The following is a 19,202-nucleotide window of genomic DNA, read 5'->3' as shown; positions in this document are numbered from 1 at the left end:
AGCTGACATCACTTCTGGAGTTTCTCAAAGCCTGAAGAATGTTTCAGGGGTTTCTCAATAGTAAAAGAAAGTTGAGAAAGGCTGAATTAAATGATAATGCATGTGAACAGCCTTGAGCAAGAACTAAATTATATCATTGCTATGTGTCCCTATTGCTAGGTTAAAATGAGAGTTTAGCTTCTAAATTTTTACTGTGTTTTAGGGAGAAGAAGGAGTAATATAGTTGTTGTTTTTTTCTTTTGCTGAAAGATATTACTGGTGATGTTTTCATTCTTGCAAACAGAAGGGCAGGAGAGAAATAGTTCAAATAAATATACGTGTCTTTCTTCCCTTTCCCAAAGTCATAATTGGGCCCGGATCATAGTAGATGGGCAACATGCGGGCATATTTGGCCCTAATCTGTTTCTGCCATTCTGTATTTTCAGCCTGTTTGGCAAAGCAGAACTTGTTAAAATCTAACTACAGAAGCAACTTCACAGAGCAAACTCAAGCGAGGGAGCACTGAACTGAGTCACTGTTATTAACCTCCTGTCCTTCCTAGGATCTAAAAGCAGGTCATGTTGAGAGTTTGCGTGTAGGAAGTTCAAGACCTTCCGGGGGAAAACGATAATTTACAGCATCAAGCACTAGACCCCAAATCTTTACCCGAGATTGTCAAAGTCAGAATATGCCAGTAGGGATCAATCAATAATTGTTAAAATGACTGGTAGGTAACCAGAAACTCTTCACAAGCGAGTTTCCTTTGGGGATGGGGGGGGGGGGGACAGTTGGAAAGGAACCATAACAAGGATCTCGCAGAGCTCAGAGGAAGATGAAGTATAAAGAGGTGATTATTTCCTGCAGATATTGATGAGGAATGAAGGGAGGCACTAGCACAAAGGCAAATAAGGGCTGCCTTTAAAAAAATATCTGAACTTGTCTTGTTTCAAAGTTTAAAAAGAAGAAGAAGAAGAAGGAAGAAGAAGAAGAAGAAGAAGAAGAAGAAGAAGAAGAAGAAGAAGAAGAAGAAGAAGAAGAAGAAGAAGAAGAAGAAGAAGAAGAAGAAGAAGAAGAAGAAGAAGCCATCGTTCCTGGAACATCTGAGGCCTCCATAGGAGAAACGCATTAAATATCTGGGTCATAAGTAATCACAAATTGGAATTTTCTCTCGCGCCCTTTTCTTTTAATTAATCCTTCCTGCAGGCTGCCAATGTGGTGAACACATTAGTTATTGCTGGGGACATTTTAAGGAGTAAATTAATGCCTGGAGGAGAAAGAAGTGCTAAGTAATAAAATAAATAAGCAAACAGTGTATCTCCCCCCCCCAACATCCTTGAAAGAAAAGATGGGCCAGCCTTAGGTTGCTGTGTTGAAAGGCGACCTTTAGGGAGGCCCACATCTGTAAATCAGTTACTGGGGCAGATACAATCAGAGTTTGTGTTCGAGCCAATGGCCCTTTCTTCTTGGTCTCACCTGAGCTAATAGCTTCCACTAACCATGAAATGTTTGACTGTAAAAAGGCTAAAGCAGTGAGGACCCCAGAGAGTCTTCTGTCTGCCGGTTATCCTACATGGAACTGACTTTGTACCTCATTTTGTTTGTGGATGCTTACACCACACATTAGACTCTTATTTATGCATCAGCTCAAGTGGCTATGGTTTGCACGCAGGGGTTTCTGTGTGTGTGTGTATGGGCGTCAGCAATTGTGTGGCTCTGCCAAAGTTTCTGTGAGCCTGTCAAAACTGCGCAGTGGGCTGTCAGTTCAGAGTAAGGTCTGAAATTATGAGAGGGGAAGGAAGGAAGGAAGGAAGGAGGGAGGGAGGGAGGGAGGGAGGAAGGAAGGAAGGAAGGAAGGAAGGAAGGAAGGAAGGAAGGAAGGAGGGAGGGAGGGAGGGAGGCAGGCAGGCAGGCAGGCAGGCAGGGAGGGAGGGAGGCAGGCAGGCAGGCAGGCAGGGAGGGAGGAGGGAGGGAGGGAGGGAGGGAGGGAGGAAGGAAGGAAGGGAGGGAGGGAGGGAGGGAGGGAGGGAGGGAGGGAAGGAGGGAGGGAGGAAGGAAGGAAGGAGGGAGGGAGGGAGGGAGGGAGGGAGGGAGGGAGAGAGGGAGGGAGGAAGGAAGGAAGGAAGGAGGGAGGGAGGGAAGGAAGGAAGGAAAAGAGGGAGGGAAGGAGGGAGGGAGGGAGGGAGGGAGGAGGGCTCTTCAAGTTTTGTACTCTCTTAATGTTTGTAGGGTTGTCAGGTTCCCCTTGGCTGCTGGTAGGGATGGGGTAGTGTGGGGTTGAAACCCCTGGAGATTTGAGGCTAGAACCTAGGAAACACAAGGAACTCAGATGATAGAGTCAGCCTTCCAAAGCATCAGTTTTCTCGAGGAGAACTGATTTTAGTAGCTTGAAGATGAGCTGTGATTCTGGTGGATCCCTAGGTCCCAGCTGGAAGCTGGAATTACTACATTTTGAGAAGATGCATCTACAACACATTATTCACCACTGGGTGGAATGGGGAAGCTTCTGGGTGTGTATTACAGATAAGTGATAGGTGAGCGGAGAAATAAGTGGCCAGAAAATTTTCTCCCTCACTCATTTTTCAGTGTTGATCTGGAGATGGTTCAGTAGATTTGGTTGCTCCCGGCATATGGCACTGTACTTGGTCCACGTGTCTTCGCAGTAGGTGGCCCTCTGGTGTCTCTACGTGGTAAGAGGCAGGTCCAGTAGCTTGCGAGATCATAGCTGGTACCCACACAGGACAGGCCCCATAGTTCCAGATGCAGACTGGGTTGTCTGGGATGAAGTGACGAGATGCAGCAGCTGTCTTGCACTGGCTGGCATCCCAGATCACGTGGTTGGAGTGCAAACAGTCCAGGAGGGCACGGAGCCTCCTGCCCATGAGTAGCTCAGCAGGGCTCTTACCAATGGCTGATGATGGCATGACATGCTGGCACACCAGGAACTGGGAGAGCTGCTGTTGACAGTCTCCTTGCAGGAAGTCAGAAAGAACATTCTTGGTTGTATGGACCATAAGCTCTGTTTGCCAGTTGTGGAAGGGTGGAAAGGTGCTGAGGTGACGTGGCGGATCAGCCTTTCCTCCAGGAATGCCTTGAACTCTGCTGAAGTAAACTGTGCCCCGTCGTCTGAGATCAGTGTGTCTGGCAGCCCATGGCTTGCAAAGAGGTATTGCAAAGACCTGATGACTACAGATGAGGTCATGGTGGAGACGGAAACCACCTCTAAACACTTAAAGAGTCCATGACCTCTAAGAACGTGTGTCCCTGGAACGGCCTGGAAACGTCTATGTGAAGCTGAGACCAGGGGTTCTTGGTGGACTCCCATGGCTGCACCAGGGCCTAGGGCATTTCTGGCCAGCACTCCTGGCAGGGATGGCACTGGTGGACCCAGCTTTCCACCTCCTGCAGAAAATGGATGGTAGATTCTATGGTATTTCCACTGAGGTCCGTGTCCTCCCGAGGTTCCACTTCCAACCTCGATCTGGCAATCCTACCCCCATTCTCTGCCAATTACAAGGGGGGACCTGGCTGGCAAACCTATGGGGATCTGATTGGGTTGAAAGAAGGCTTATTATATACTACACACACATCCATCCTCACTACCTTGGCTTTCTTTCCATCCTGTAAAGGTAAAGGTATCCCCTGTGCAAGCACCGAGTCATGTCTGACCCTTGGGGTGACGCCCTCTAGCGTTTTCATGGCAGACTCAATACGGGGTGGTTTGCCAGTGCCTTCCCCAGTCATTACTGTTTACCCCCCAGCAAGCTGGGTACTCATTTTACCGACCTCGGAAGGATGGAAGGCTGAGTCAACCTTGAGCCGGCTGCTGGGATTGAACTCCCAGCCTCATGGGCAGAGCTTTCAGACGGCTGCCTTACCACTCTGCGCCACAAGAGGCTGTACCTTGTAAAATAATCAAGAGCATGGCCTATCACAAGGGATCACCATTTATTTATTTTTTTAAATATCTAAAGTGTTACACACCAGTTTAAACTATCAGGACTGGGATGTGTTTCTTCAAGCCAAAGCCACAAAAGTCGTTTTTCCCGAGGCTGTTCTGGGGCTCAGCGTGCTGTGCAATTCTAAACTGAAAATTTGTTAGCAGAAGACAAAAGCAACTGCGTTTGCGGCAGAATCCGTCTCCTGAATTTACACTTTAGCTCTTCCTGCATTCAAGGGTCTGGAAGCACACAATTCTCCCTGCTACATCCTACATCCTCCCGGATAGAAGATAAGAGCTTAATAGCTCCGACTCGGGTGCCTTTTTCATATTCAGGCATAAGTTATGAATATGGCAACCCATCAGCGCTTTTGGGCGATTTTTCATTGGCTCCGGTTCACTTCTTTAAACAGTCTGAGTCAAGGCCATGTTTTAATGCCATAGACGGCCCATTCAAATACAAGTATGATCACATTTTAAAAGCTACCCCGTACCACTTCTTTGCCACAGATGTCCTTTACATCTGGCAAAGGGCCGTTTCTCTGCATGTCAACAGTAATTCATTTTAACAGCTGTCTCTTTTGACAAGCTTAGTGTCAGACTCTAAAATGACAGGGTGACAGTTCCCCCCCCCCCTTTAAACAGAACATAGTGCAAATTAACCGTTTGAATGCAGGATCTCTGAATGGCTTTGAAAGAGCAATTCTCCAAACACACTGAATAGGTTTTAGGAACAGTTTCCCTGAGAGGGCTGAAGCTGTAGGAGGAAAAAAAAGAAACCTCATGAGGGCTTAGGAAGCTGGTGATACTTTGCATGCAGTTCTGAAGTGTGCTTGAAATTTCAGAACCTGGGGAGATGCAGATGAATTGCACTTCTCAAGGAAACATGGGGAATTTCCAGACTGGCGTAATGGCTAGTTTTGCTGTAACATAGCAGTCTGCAAGAGAATTCTCTGCATATGTCTGTGTAAAGTTTATATGCTTGATCACAGATCAGCTTATGGTTTTATATAAAGCTATCAGTGTACAAAGGTACTCTTGTTAGTTTAGTTTTTTTAGTTGCCACCCAGCACCTTTCTATTTCAGCCCCTTTCTCTGCCACCTTCCCTGATATTTTTCTTCCAAATCAGGTTTTGCATCATCACACATCGATTTTATCCTGAATGTTACAGAAACAGGCAACTATTTTATGGGTAATAGATCTACTGAAAAGTCATTTGACAGACTTGGGGGGACAGCAACTACAATTTTGCCCTGACCAGAGAGAAGCTATGAAATAAACTGGAACTCTCAAATCATCCTGGGAAATTTGCAAAATAAAGTCTAAACTCTATCACAGTCCAACACCTTCAAACAGACAGTCCTTCCATATGCTGTTTCCTGTGACACTCATTCACACATATCCATGGAAATGTACTCCCAACTAACTGAATACAATTAGCATCAAGTACCAAAACTATACCTCAAATAACTTCATTTATACTTTATCTTTCTTCCCAGTGGGGACCAAAAGCTGTTTCCATTGTTCCCTCCCCCGCCCCCTTATCCTCACAACAACCCTGTGAGGAGGGCTAGGAAGTTTTTTTTATTTATTTATTTCAATTTTTCTTTATAGTCCATTTCATCAAAATACATTTAACCACCTCAGAAAGTGACATGTTAACAGATTATATTACATTTACAAATAATCTTCCAACTGTATCTATTGATATATAGAAACAGACTACTCTCCGCAAATTGTCTAAGTCCAATCTTATTTCCCCTTATAAATCATAACCAATAGTCATAAATCCACCATTATAATTTTTTCTGATATATTCTATCCAAAGATTACATTTTGTCTTTAATTCCAATATTTGTTTATCTTCAACATATATTGTAAATTTGCCCATCTGGGTGAGCTCTAACATTTTCAACTGCTTATCAAATATAGTGGATATCTCCTTTAACTTCCAATTTTTCACCCATACAATCCTTGCTACCGTCGTCAAGTATCTAAATATCTCTCTCTATTTTTTTTTATCATTTTCATTGACCAAAAGTCCCAAAAGATAGGCTTCTGAATTTAAGGCTACGGTGTCCTTAAGCATTTTTTAAATTTCTTTGTGGATATCCTGCCAGAATTGTCTTGCTCATTTGCAGGTCCACCACGTGTGAAACATTGTCCCCCTTGCTTCCCCACATTTCTAACATTTATCTAACAAGCTTTTTGTTGATAAATTGTTGATAATTTATAATGTTCCAACAATAATGCAGTTTATAATAGTTTTCCTTAATATAATCGCTTTTTGTAAATTTCAGATCTTTACTCCACATTTTTTGCCAGGTTTCCAATGAAACGTTCATAGAATCACAGAATCATAGAATCATAGAATCATAGAGTTGGAAGGGGCCATACAGACCATCTAGTCCAACCCCCTGCTCAACGCAGGATCAGCCCAAAGCATCCTAAAGCAGTTATATCCAATCATAAATCACGTTATATCCAGTCATAAAATCGTTGACCACCTCATCCTCAGTATACAATAATAAACATAATTCATACATCTTCTTGATTAAATGATTGTCATCTTTACATAAATATAATTTTAATTGTGATTTTTCCAGTTCGAATTCCCATACCTTCCTTTCCCTTGAAAATCTATCGTTAATCTGTCTATATAACCACCCTCCCTGGAGAAGAGCCTAATGCTGGGAGCGATCAAGGGCAAAAGAAGGGGACGACAGAGAATGAGGTGGCTGGATGGAGTCACTGAAGCAGTCGGCGCGAGCTTAAATGGACTTTGAGGAATGGTAGAGGACAGGAAGGCCTGGAGGATCATTGTCCATGGGGTCACAATGGGTCGGACACGATTTCGCACATAACAACAACAACATAACCACCAATCCAAACACTTATAATCTTGCACTAATTTCTTAAAAGGTTTAATTCTAAACTGTATTTACTCTCTTGGCCAACAATTGATTTACATTAAGCCACACATACAAATTTAAATGGCCCCTCACATTGTAAGGGTGTTTTGTCTTCCATTCAAGAGATGCTCATGCTCCAAACCTGTTGAGCTCGCTAGCACCCTTTCAAGGAGGGCCCTGCCAAAGCCCTGTGCTATTCTAACTGGCTTGAATCTCAGAGCATCCAGGCCTGCATGCACAAAGGCTGGTCTCTGATTTCTGCCACTTGGCCAGAGCTGCAGTCCAGGGTGCCACGCTGAACATTCAGAAGACTCTTCAACCCCTCAAGCCATCTATGATGACTCCATCCACATCCCCACCCCTTCAGAGGAAAGGTTTTCCCTCTGTTTATCTCCCCTTACTGACTGAGCTGCCCTTGTAATGCATTTTCTGCTTCGCTACAGAACTCTAGCTGTCCCACCCTGTCACAGTATATTTTCACTGTTGGCTTAGCCCAGGAACCTGAGTGAAGGATTGGAAGCCCACATCTTTAAAAAAAAAAAACTTAAATGGCATTCAAGGCATTATGAAATTCAAAAATAACCAAATAGTTTATTTAACATAGAGGGGAAAGGTTGGGTGAAATCATGGGTTGACATTTCTGAGGTAAAACTAGCAGGTCACAGACTTTAGTTCTTATGTTTCAGGCTAATGAGTTTGTTTGTTTATTTATTTCAAATTTGTTTATTTGTTTGATTTCTATACCGCCCTTCCATATGGCTCAGGGCAATTTACATGGGGGGGATGCATGGAACGAATCAACATGCAACATTGTCAAGTACAACAATAACAATCCAGCAGTGGTTCTAAACAACCCAACTTCAGTGATCCCAACAACAACAATATAACAAGGTCAGAAACTTAGCTAAAACCCCTAGAGAGGTCAGACTGGTTCAGGCCATGGGGGGGGGGTGTCTGAGGGGGACCTGTGGTCGGTCTCAGGCAAATGCCTGGTGGAGGAGCTCCCTTTTGAAGGCCCTGCAGAACTGTGGGAATTCGGGCAGGGCCCTGATCTCTTCAGGGATCTTTTCACAGTGACTTAAATCTTTTTTTAAAAAAATTATTTATTAAGAACAACATTCCGACTTTACTGCAAACATGTTTGGCAGGCATTTTTTTCATTTGTCATTCGTAATCATGCTCAACCTTGCAATGTTGCAGCCATAGGTGGGCATGGGTCAATGTCCACTATGTCCACTGTCAGCAGGCACTGAGAGCAACTTAGTCAACAGGTTCCAAGTTGTTTGTAAGTAACCCAAACTGCTCACTGAACCATCAGTCCTCTGCTCATGGTGGGTGAGCAGGATATGATCTAAGCCAGTGGGTACTCAGGCATCCCTAATTAAAACAGTCACCCTTATTATAGTAAGAAGCTACATCAGGCAAGCATGATTTTTATCCTGGTTCGTGGCTCTAGGAGCGAACACTGTAGTAAAAGCAGAAGTTAGAGAGGGAAGATCTATTCAATGTGGTTCACCCCGCCCCCCCTTCCTTTAAACTCATGAGATTCTTGTCTGATCTGCCAATGGAAACCATGCTGTGGACACATACTGTGCCCTATAAATAGTAATGTCTTCTCTCCATGAAAAACGCTTTCGGAAGGGAAAATAATTCTGTATGGATGCCAAGCGAGAAAGAGTCAGTCCCATTCCCTACTCTGCGGGGAAGCTGTAGTTCTGAAAGCTCATGAAAAATAGAGACAATTGGAAGGGTGGGGGAGCGAGAGACAGTGGTCCATGCTTCACATCGTCCAACCTTATTGCAATATGTACTATTATTTGCCGCTTTTTAATTCATGTATCTTGCAAGCCCTGAAATTGTACATTCTGCTAGAGCTTAAGTATCATTTGTGCCCAGTGTGGGTGGCAGACTGCTCTTTGCACAGGAATGCATTGTTTTGGAATGAATAAGGAAGCATGTGTTTGCCAGTATACATATTGGTCTTGAACTTTGCCCATGCCAGGTATATCCAGGTCTGTGCTCATCTTCCATCGCTGCCACGTGCTTTCAAAACACTGGAGTGATCAGCATGCCGAAGACGCAGTGTAGAAGGTCACATGGGTGGCCACCAATGACTCCTGAGCATGACGCTTCATGCGCATCAGCATGCACATGTCTGAAGTCAGCAGCCAGAGGTAATGCGTCAAGTGCAGCACAATGCAAGAAAGGACGCTTCATGCGCATCAGCATGCACATGTCTGAAGTCAGCAGCCAGAGGTAATGCGTCAAGTGCAGCACAATGCAAGAAAAGAGAAGTAGCTTCAGAGGCCAGTCAAAGCAGAGCTGAACTTTTGGAGTCATGCGGAATTAAAGAACATGTGAAAAATTGTACTTGTAAACACTGCAAAAATCTTTGCAAACAAAAGGAAATTCTGCCAGTAGGACAGGACTTCTCTCTCTCTCTCTCTCTCTCTCTCTCTCTCTCTCTCTCTCTCTCTCTCTCTCTCTCTCTCTCTCTCTCCCCCCCCTCCTGGGTTTGCATCCCTACACTTTGTATCCCAGGGAATATATGGGTTTCCTCAAATAATTCCCCCAAGAATGTTTTAGGCTAGGAAAATGGCGCAGAGGGGAAGAAGTGGAGGAGTTGGTTCTTATATGCTTCTTTTCTCTGCCAGATGGCATCTCAAAACGCCTTGCCTTCCCTTCCTCTCCCCTTAACAGATACCCTGTGAGGGAGGTGGGGCTGAGAGAGCCCTGATATTACTGAAGAAGAGGAAGAGTTGGTTCTTAGGTGCCGCTTTTCTCTACCCGAAGGAGTCTCAAAGCGGCCTTCGCTTTCCTCTCCACACCAGAGACATCCTGTGAGGTGGGTGAGGCTGAGAGATCCCTGATATCACTACTTGGTCAGAATAGCTTTATCAGTGCCATGGGGAGCCCAAGGTCACCCAGCTGGCTGCATGTTGGGGAGCAGGGAATTAAACCTGGCTTGCCACATTAGAAGTCGGTGACTACGCCAAGCTTGAAGTCCTTTCTTCATGAGCACCATGATCTTAAGTAGGATGCTGCATGTGCAGGAACTGAGACTGCACAACTCATGTGTGATTGCGGAGGCCCAAGCTGTGTTTGTTGTAATACAGGGAGATAAATGGGGTGGGAGAAACCATGGTAGAGGTTTGGATCTAGGTAAAGGTAAAGGTATCCCCTGTGCAAGCACCGAGTCATGTCTGACCCTTGGGGTGACGCCCTCTAGCGTTTTCATGGCAGACTCAATACGGGGTGGTTTGCCAGTGCCTTCCCCAGTCATTACCATTTACCCCCCAGTAGCAAGCTGGGTACTCATTTTACCGACCTCAGAAGGATGGAAGGCTGAGTCAACCTTGAGCCGGCTGCTGGGATTGAACTCCCAGCCTCATGGGCAAAGCTTTCAGATGGCTGCCTTACCACTCTGCGCCACAAGAGGCTCTATGGCTTGGATCTACTCAAGGTAAAAACAGGATTAAAACAGATAAGCAACGGTACAATGCAATATCTTTCAAGGTATCTTTCATAGTAAGCAGACTTTTGGCTAAAAAGAAAAACAATCAACTCCATTGAAATAACCCAGATTTAAACTTCCAAAGATTCACTTCAGACATCTTATTTCTATGTAGCAATTACTGGCACAAAACTTAGAAGATCCTGGTGGCTCCATTTTCTCCAAAATTATTCATCCAACTTTCACATCATTTTACTCATGGGTCAAATCAGCACCATCAACGTCAGATTGATAAATGAATTCATTTAATTTTTTTATCACTGGAAAACTCTTTGCCTTGTGTGTATTTTTCACTATCAGATTTCTCTGGCAAGATAACCAGTCCCCTATTATTATTTGTTATGTTATCTACTGTAATAAATAGAAACTCAGTTCCTGGAACAAAATGTTGCCATTCTTTTGCTACTGGTCATCTTGTGGACATCAGTTGAAGAGAAGCCTGGCACTGATTAATTGCAGTGAATCCATATTTTATTATTAACCCCCAAAAAAGGACATATATGACTCTATCCCAGTGGAAGCGAATGGGAAGAATTCTCAGGCCAGTCAGGGCCAAGATGAGGTCTTTCTTCACATCCCTGAGAGCATTATCAGCTAGGGATATGCATTCCGATATGTCCAATAGAAAACAGTGCTCAAAATTATGTATTGTTTTGAATTAGTAATTCCTGAAAGAAAACAAGGCCAGTTTACCCATCAGAAATAATAGCCCATTATTTCCAGTGGCTGTAGATCGAGCCTTCCTTATGTAGGACTATCAACTTATGTAGGACTATCAAAGAGCCTCTTGTGGCGCAGAGTGGTAAGACAGCAGAAATGCTGTCTGAAGCTGTCTGCCCATGAGGCTGGGAGTTCAGTCCCAGCAGACGGCTCAAGGTTGACTCAGCCTTCCATCCTTCCGAGGTCGGGAAAATGAGTACCCAGCTTGCTGGGGGGTAAACGGTAATGACTGGGGAAGGCACTGGCAAACCACCTCATATTGAGTCTGCCATGAAAATGCTGGAGGGCGTCACCCTAAGGGTCAGACATGACTCGGTGCTTGCTATAGGGGCTGCAACAACAGGTAGGCTGCCAGTACCTGATCAGATACACATGCACCAAGTACAAGTTAGTAGCGCTCCTGGAGGAGAAGGTACAGAAGCTAGAAGAACGCCTGTCCATACTTTATTCTAAAAAGTAGGGTAAAGAGTTCTTGGAAAGAAGAACTCTTCTAATCTAGCAAGTTGGGTTTGATTCCCCGCTCCTCCTCCACATGAAGCCAACTGGGTGACCTTGGGCTCGTCACAGCCCTAATAGTGCCGTTCTCAAACAGCAATCCTGTCAGAAGCTCTCTCAGCCTCCCCTACCTCATAGGGTGTCTGTGGGAGTGGGGGGAGAGGAAGAGAAGGCCACACTTGGAGTACTGTGTGCAGTTCTGGAGGCCTCACTTCAAGAAGGACGTAGATAAAATTGAAAGGGTACAGAGGAGAGTGACCAGGATGATCTGGGGCCAAGGGACCAAGCCCTATGAAGATAGGTTGAGGGACTTGGGAATGTTCAGCCTGTTTCTGTTGGCTGCAGAGGAGAGGACACGCAGTAATGGGTTTAAACTTCAAGTACAATGATATAGGCTAGATATCAGGAAAATAGTTTTCACAGTCAGAGTAGTTCAGCAGTGGAATAGGCTGCCTAAGGAGGTGGTGAGCTCCCCCTCACTGGCAGTCTTCAAGCAAAGGTTGGATACACACTTTTCTTGGATGCTTTAGGATGCTTTGGGCTGATCCTGCATTGAGCAGGGGGTTGGACTAGATGGCCTGTATGACCCCTTCCAACTCTATGATTCTATGATTCTAATTGTAAGTCGCTTTGTGATTCCTTTTGGCAGTGAAAAGCGGGTTATAAAAACCAACTTTTCTTCTCGTCTTTAATGTGACATGTTTTATTGCTAGCTTTAATGGTTGATGGTTTTATTAAATTGTCATTTTAATGTAAGCTGCTCTGGATATTGCTAGAGAGAGAGAAAATAAAATACTTCAAATAAATTAACAAGATTATTCTGAAATCTCTTTATCCCCTCACCAAAGCAATTCAATATACCTCTGAAAAAGACGCAGGATGTAGTCCATTGAATCTTGGCCACCAATGGATTTATGGCTGGCTCAACAGTAATTGTGAAATAATTGGAACAACTATCCAACTAACCATAGCAGACTGGCAAAGAATATCATAGAATGTAATAATATGATACCAAGAAAACTGTGGGACAAAGATCAAACTTGAAAAACAAACAAACAAACAAATGAACCAAGCTTGCCATATTTGCAATGTTTCTTCCATTAAAACCCAGGAACTAGAGAATACAGTAGCTGCCATAGACAATTTGATGTCCTCCTGATCTGTGCATTAAATATTTACTTCTAATTATAAACTTATTGTAGAGCTAAACAAAATCTAATTTGCATTATTAATGATGCACGAAATGTGGCATGGGGAGTTTCTTCAGATTTGTAATAAAGAGGAAAATATGTTCAAGATTTACTCTTTGGTTTTTTTTCCCTTTAAAAAATCTTTTAAAAAGAGGAGTTGAAACGATAAAACTTATTTAATTAACAAAAATTCTGCTTATGAATTAGTTGTTTCAAGTGTGGGGTGGCTGCCAGGGGGAGGGCAAGGAAGCCTCCACATCTGAACTGGAACTGAGACTACAAAGGGCCCATTTTCAGCTTCAGAGTCTCTGGGGGGAAATCAAAGACTTTATTTCTTTCAGCAGTTTGGGGGAGATGAGATTTTGAGATGTTGACAGCTGTCAAACTGCAAAAACACTGAAGAAGTACCAAAAATGAAATCTTTTTATCTTTCTGGATTTCTTTCAATATTTAAGCCCGACTTCCTTTGCCAAGCACAACTGATGATTTCTACCATGTTAAGAGGGGTTTTTTTTAAGCTGTCCATTACAGAGAGCAATGGCTTTTATCTAATTCTGGCAAGCAAACCCACAATCAAATGTCTCGTTGGCTATAAGGAAGGAGGGACAGTCCTCCTAACCTGTGATAACTCAGATAACCCCTCATAAACTAGAATCATGGAATCATAGAATAATAGAGTTGAGAGGGACCTCATGGGTCATCTAGTCCAACCCCCTGCATTACTACTGGAATGTTATTTATTCATATTTGTATGTATTATTAAATGTCTGTGTTGCCTTTCAGTCCTTAAAGAGTGGCTCCTGTAAAAATTAAAACAAAGCAGAATTAAAAATAACACACATCATTTAAAATAAACTTACCTAGAACAGCTAGCGTGGCTAGCAGAGAGAAAAGGTATAAAGATACAAAGTCTGCATCAGAAAATATATCAGTTTGCAATACTCTTATTCTTATACTAGCAAGAAAGCCCATTGCAACCAGGAATGCAATGGGCGCTAGGACCCAGGGGACACCAGGAGGTGCTTTTTTTTTCTGCTGCGTGGAGCTGGGAAAGGCTCCTACAGGGTTTTGTTTTCTGCTGCTTGGATCTGCGAAAGGCTCCTACAGGGTTTTTTTTCCTGCTGCTTGGAGCTGTGAAAGGCTCCTGCAGGGTTTTTTTTTTTCTGCTAGCTCTCGTGGGCGTGCCGGCTTGGAGCTCCTACAGGGGTTTTTTTTCCTGCTGCTTGGAGCTGGGAAAGGCTCCTTCAGGGTTTTGTTTTCTGCTGCTTGGATCTGCGAAAGGCTCCTACAGGGTTTTTTTTCCTGCTGCTTGGAGCTGTGAAAGGCTCCTGCAGGGTTTTTTTTTCTGCTAGCTCTCGTGGGCGTGCCGGCTTGGAGCTCCTACAGGGGTTTTTTTTCCTGCTGCTTGGAGCTGGGAAAGGCTCCTTCAGGGTTTTGTTTTCTGCTGCTTGGATCTGCGAAAGGCTCCTACAGGGTTTTTTTTTCTGCTGCTTGGAGCTGGGAAAGGCTCCTGCAGGGTTTTTTTTTTCTGCTGCCTCTCGTGGGCGCGGCGGCTTGGAGCTCCTACAGGGTTTTTTTTTTCTGCTGCTTGGATCTGCGAAAGGCTCCTACAGGGTTTTTTTCTTCTGCTGCCTCTCGTCGGCGCGGCGGCTTGGAGCTCCTACAGGGTTTTTTTTTTCTGCTGCTTGGAGCTGGGAAAGGCTCCTACAGGGTTTTTTTTTTTCTGCTGCCTCTCGTGGGCGCGGCGGCTTGGAGCTCCTACAGGGTTTTTTTTTTCTGCTGCTTGGATCTGCGAAAGGCTCCTACAGGGTTTTTTTCTTCTGCTGCCTCTCGTCGGCGCGGCGGCTTGGAGCTCCTACAGGGGTTTTTTTTTCTGCTGCTTGGATCTGCGAAAGGCTCCTACAGGGTTTTTTTTTTCTGCTGCCTCTCGTCGGCGCGGCGGCTTGGAGCTCCTACAGGGGTTTTTTTTCTGCTGCTTGGATCTGCGAAAGGCTCCTACAGGGTTTTTTTTTTCTGCTGCCTCTCGTCGGCGCGGCGGCTTGGAGCTCCTACAGGGGTTTTTTTTTCTGCTGCTTGGATCTGCGAAAGGCTCCTACAGGGTTTTTTTCTTCTGCTGCCTCTCGTCGGCGCGGCGGCTTGGAGCTCCTACAGGGGTTTTTTTTTCTGCTGCTTGGATCTGCGAAAGGCTCCTACAGGGTTTTTTTCTTCTGCTGCCTCTCGTCGGCGCGGCGGCTTGGAGCTCCTACAGGGGTTTTTTTTTCTGCTGCCTCTCGTCGCGCTAGCGGCGAAAGGCTCCTCCGGGGGTGTTTCTTTTTTTTCTGTAGCTTCTCGGCGGCTGGAGTCTTGTGTTGTGTTTGCGGCGGGGGCTTCCTTGGGGCCGGCCTGACGCGGTGAGAGACGCTTCGCGCCTCTCACCACGTCAGGCCGGGAGCAACTGCGAGCCGCACTGAGCGCGGCTCGCAGTTGCTGGGGCTGGGAATCGGAGGGACCAATCGGCAGGCGCTTCGCGCCTGCCAATTGGTCCCTCCGATTGTCTGTCGTGAGGAAGGGTCCAATTCGGACCCTTCCTCATCACGGACAGAGCCCTCCTCAAGGCCCCTTAACCATTTATTTAGTCCGTGGCGCTGTGTACAGATGGGTTTCCAAAGTAAGGTCAAGTGTGCTGTGTAAAGTGAAAAGCAACGCATGGTAACCCCATGAAAATATCTCATGGTACCTTGAAGGCAAGAGATGAGCAGAGGTGGTTTGCTGTTACTTGGTGAAGTCATTTGGTGAAGTCAGCCTTGAAGGGCTATTGTTAAGCTGTTAAAGCAGCTGAGCTGTACCTGTATGCTCCCTAGTACAGGGGTAGTCAAACTGCGGCCCTCCAGATGTCCATGAACTACAATTGTAGTCCATGGACATCTGGAGGGCCGCAGTTTGACTACTCCTGCCCTAGTACATTAAGTGGTAACAGGAGAGGTTGCAATGGAACAATCCTAAGCACATACTCTGGAATTCTCCTTGTTTTAGCTGGCCACTTCCACTTTCTTCAGGAACACGAAGATAAGTATGTGTCCTTTGCTGAAGCAAGATGGAACAGCCTTTTAGGTTCTCTGCTTTCTCCATGTGCAGATGAAGAAGAAGAAGAGTTGGTTCTTATATGCCGCTTTTCCCTACCCGAAGGAGGCTCAAAGCGGCTTACAGTCGCCTTCCCTTTCCTCTCCCCACAACAGACACCCTGTGGGGTAGGTGAGGCTGAGAGAGCCCTGATATCACTGCTTGGTCAGAACAGTTTTGTCAGTGCCGTGGCGAGCCCATGGTCACCCAGCTGGTTGCATGTGGGGGAGTGCAGAATCGAACCTGGCATGCCAGATTAGAAGTCCGCACTCCTAACCACTACACCAAACTGGCTCTCGTTGCAATGTAGTCTGCTTGACAATGTGAATGTCGGGTAACATTTACTGATGTCATGGATGCTTCCCTACAGCACTGAAATTTCACAGTGCCGTTCCAGGGGGCATACGCAGGGGGTTTCCTGATAAAAGTCCCAAGCCTTCCAAGGACAGCCCGTCCTCTAAAGATGTCACATAGCCATGACCTGTGAACCAAAACTGTCCACCTTTATATTAACCACCTCATGTGCTTGTTGAGCAGTTTTGCACGTGAGCATTCCAAAGGACATGCTCTTTCCCTTGGCTTCCCACCTTTTTTACCCACGCTGGCAAAGCCATTTCAAGAGAAGAAGCTGGAATCAAAGGGCTATGGGACATTTTTACTACAATAACTGGTGGTTTCCATAAGGCCTTTATAGTATCTCATGTGCTTCTCCAAGGTCAATATAATCTGCTGTTCCATTAAAAATAGCACAGCAAGAGGTCCAGTAAGGCCTGTCCAGTGTACTTTGGAGGAAGGCCAGGAAGAGAATGCCAAGGATTTTTTTTTCCATGGTGGTACTCATGGCTATTGTATACCAGGACCTTTGTGGGGTTAGGCTATTGCAAATTGAAATTGGTGTAGTCATACTCTGTCGATTGGGCCCTCCGATTGTCAGTCCGGAGGAAGGGGCCTATTGGCACCCTTCCTCATCCCGGACAGGGCCCGCCCTTGGGGCCCTTACGGCTTTATTTAATCCGCTCTGTTGGGAGCGTTATTTATATATCTATATATATCTATCTATATCTATCTATATCTATATCTATATATCTATATATCTATATATCTATATATCTATATCTATATCTATATCTATATCTATATCTATATCTATATCTATATCTATATCTATATCTATATCTATATCTATATCTATATCTATATCTATATCTATATCTATATAAGAACCCTTTGTTGTTGTTTTGTTTTGTTTTACAAAAAGGGCGCTGGACACTAGATCTAAAAACTGAGCTGCAGAAGGTGAGGGCTTTTATTTAGGATGTAAAATGAGGTATCTGACGTGCAAAATCTCATTTCAGATGCTGATTAGACAAAAGAGGTTTGATTTTATTCTCTGACATCGTTTTAGTGACCCTCTTCCCTCTTCATAAACACTTCATGATCTCTTGTAACAGCCGAAAGTGATCATCAACATAACTCTTTTTTTTTAAACCTCCAGCGTGTATGTTTATATTTCATTTTTGCACACTGAGTATATTTACAGCAAAAGATGAAAAGCGGAAGCATAAAAAGAAAAATGTGTCATGCAACGTCTTTCCACAGAGAGAGAGAGAGATTGGGGGGGGGGAGAGAACTCATCTCATCTTATTCTGAAGAATTACAGTTTTATGAGAGCTAAGATACAGGCGCTTAGGTGCAAGATTTATCCGTTGTCGTTCGTGACTAAGCAAGCCTTCTCTTAGATGGCAAGACATTACCTGCTTAGTTACCGTATATACTTGTGTATAAGCCGAGTTTTTCAATACAGTATTCACACTGGAAAAGTGCTCCTCGGCTTATACGCGGGTATATACGGTAGAGCCTTTTGTGGCGCAGAGTGGTAAGGCTGCAAACATGCAATCTGAAAGCTTTGCCCATGAGGCTGGGAGTTCAATCCCAGCAGCCGGCTCCAGGTTGACTCAGCCTTCCATCCTTCCGAGGTCGGTAAAATGAGTACCCAGCTTGCTGGGGGGTAAACGGTAATGACTGGGGGAGGCACTGGCAAACCACCCCGTATTGAGTCTGCCATGAAAATGCTAGAGGGCGTCACCCCAAGAGTCAGACATGACTCGATGCTTGCACAGGGGATACCTTTACCTTTACCTTTTATACGGTAATTGAAATAACAGCCTGCTCCCAATCAGCCAATCATTACATTGCTTCTGCAAGCCTCCTGCAAGCTGAAGCTTGCTTGTTCTGGCTGCTTGTAGGACTGCAACAGTTTGACTGAGGGACTCTGATTTTTTTCTTTCCTTTTGCCTTCACTTCTTCCAAACTATTCTTTTGGTTTCTGTGGGTGGAGTGCGGTGGGTTTTGGGGGTGCTTTGGGATTTACTGTTTCACCTAATGTTTATTTCTTCTTTTTTCTGAGGGGCTGCATTGTTTGTTTTTTCTTCTTGGGGTTGTGTGTCTTTTAAAAGTTGATTTTTACAGTTCTTTATTTCAGTGTTGAGTTTTATAGTTCTTTATTTCAGTGTTTTGTTCTGGGAGGCACTGCAATTGTAGTTAGAGTAGTCCATTCTCCCAGTTTGGTAGCTGTTGTACTTGTAATAGGTTGCCAACTTTGGGTACTGTTGTGGCTTATATGAGAGTCAATACATTTTCTCGGATTTTGTGGTAAAACTAGGTGCCTCGGCTTATATGCGAGTATATACGGTACTCATCAAAATGGGAGTCCCCTTAAAACAGCTGCTAATCTTAGGAACTCCATTTGTTCTCAGGATGGTTCTTGAAATTCTCAACATTGCTATTTTTGACGCACAAGGCCCTGTTTCCATTTCATTTCTCCTTTGTATGAATCAAACCTGCAGTTCTTAACTTTCACACTGAATCCCCCCCTTCTCCAGTAAAATGCAAACAGTCTTCAGGGATTCTTGTGCATCAATAAATTGGTATTACACAATTATCAAATTTCTATGCATGCTATCCATACATGTTTCCATGCAAGCAGATGGAGACACTGGATAGCAAATGTAAGTAAACCAAAGAGGTGTTGGATAATTATGACAAACTAGAAATTAAGCCCACTAGTGGGCAGTGGGTGGGTGCAGGAGGCGGGGGGGGGGGCAGGAGGCGCTCCCTGAGCCCCCGAGCCCCTGCTTTGCGGCTCCCAATTGGCCCCTTCCAGTTTTTATCCCAGACTTTCTCCTCCCACATAGGCCTTGCCCTTTTATTTTTACCACTCCCACAGGAGCTGTTTACAGATTTGCAGGAGTTTCCATTGGAATCTATGTACTTTAAATCTTTCATTTGGGGGGGGGGAAATATATTCGTGTTTTTCTGCTTCTGACCTCCCAATGGGTCATAATAAAGCCTGAAT

Source organism: Paroedura picta, chromosome 13 (assembly GCF_049243985.1).
Source record: "Paroedura picta isolate Pp20150507F chromosome 13, Ppicta_v3.0, whole genome shotgun sequence".
NCBI lineage: Eukaryota > Metazoa > Chordata > Lepidosauria > Squamata > Gekkonidae > Paroedura > Paroedura picta.
This window is presented reverse-complemented; position numbering follows the sequence as displayed.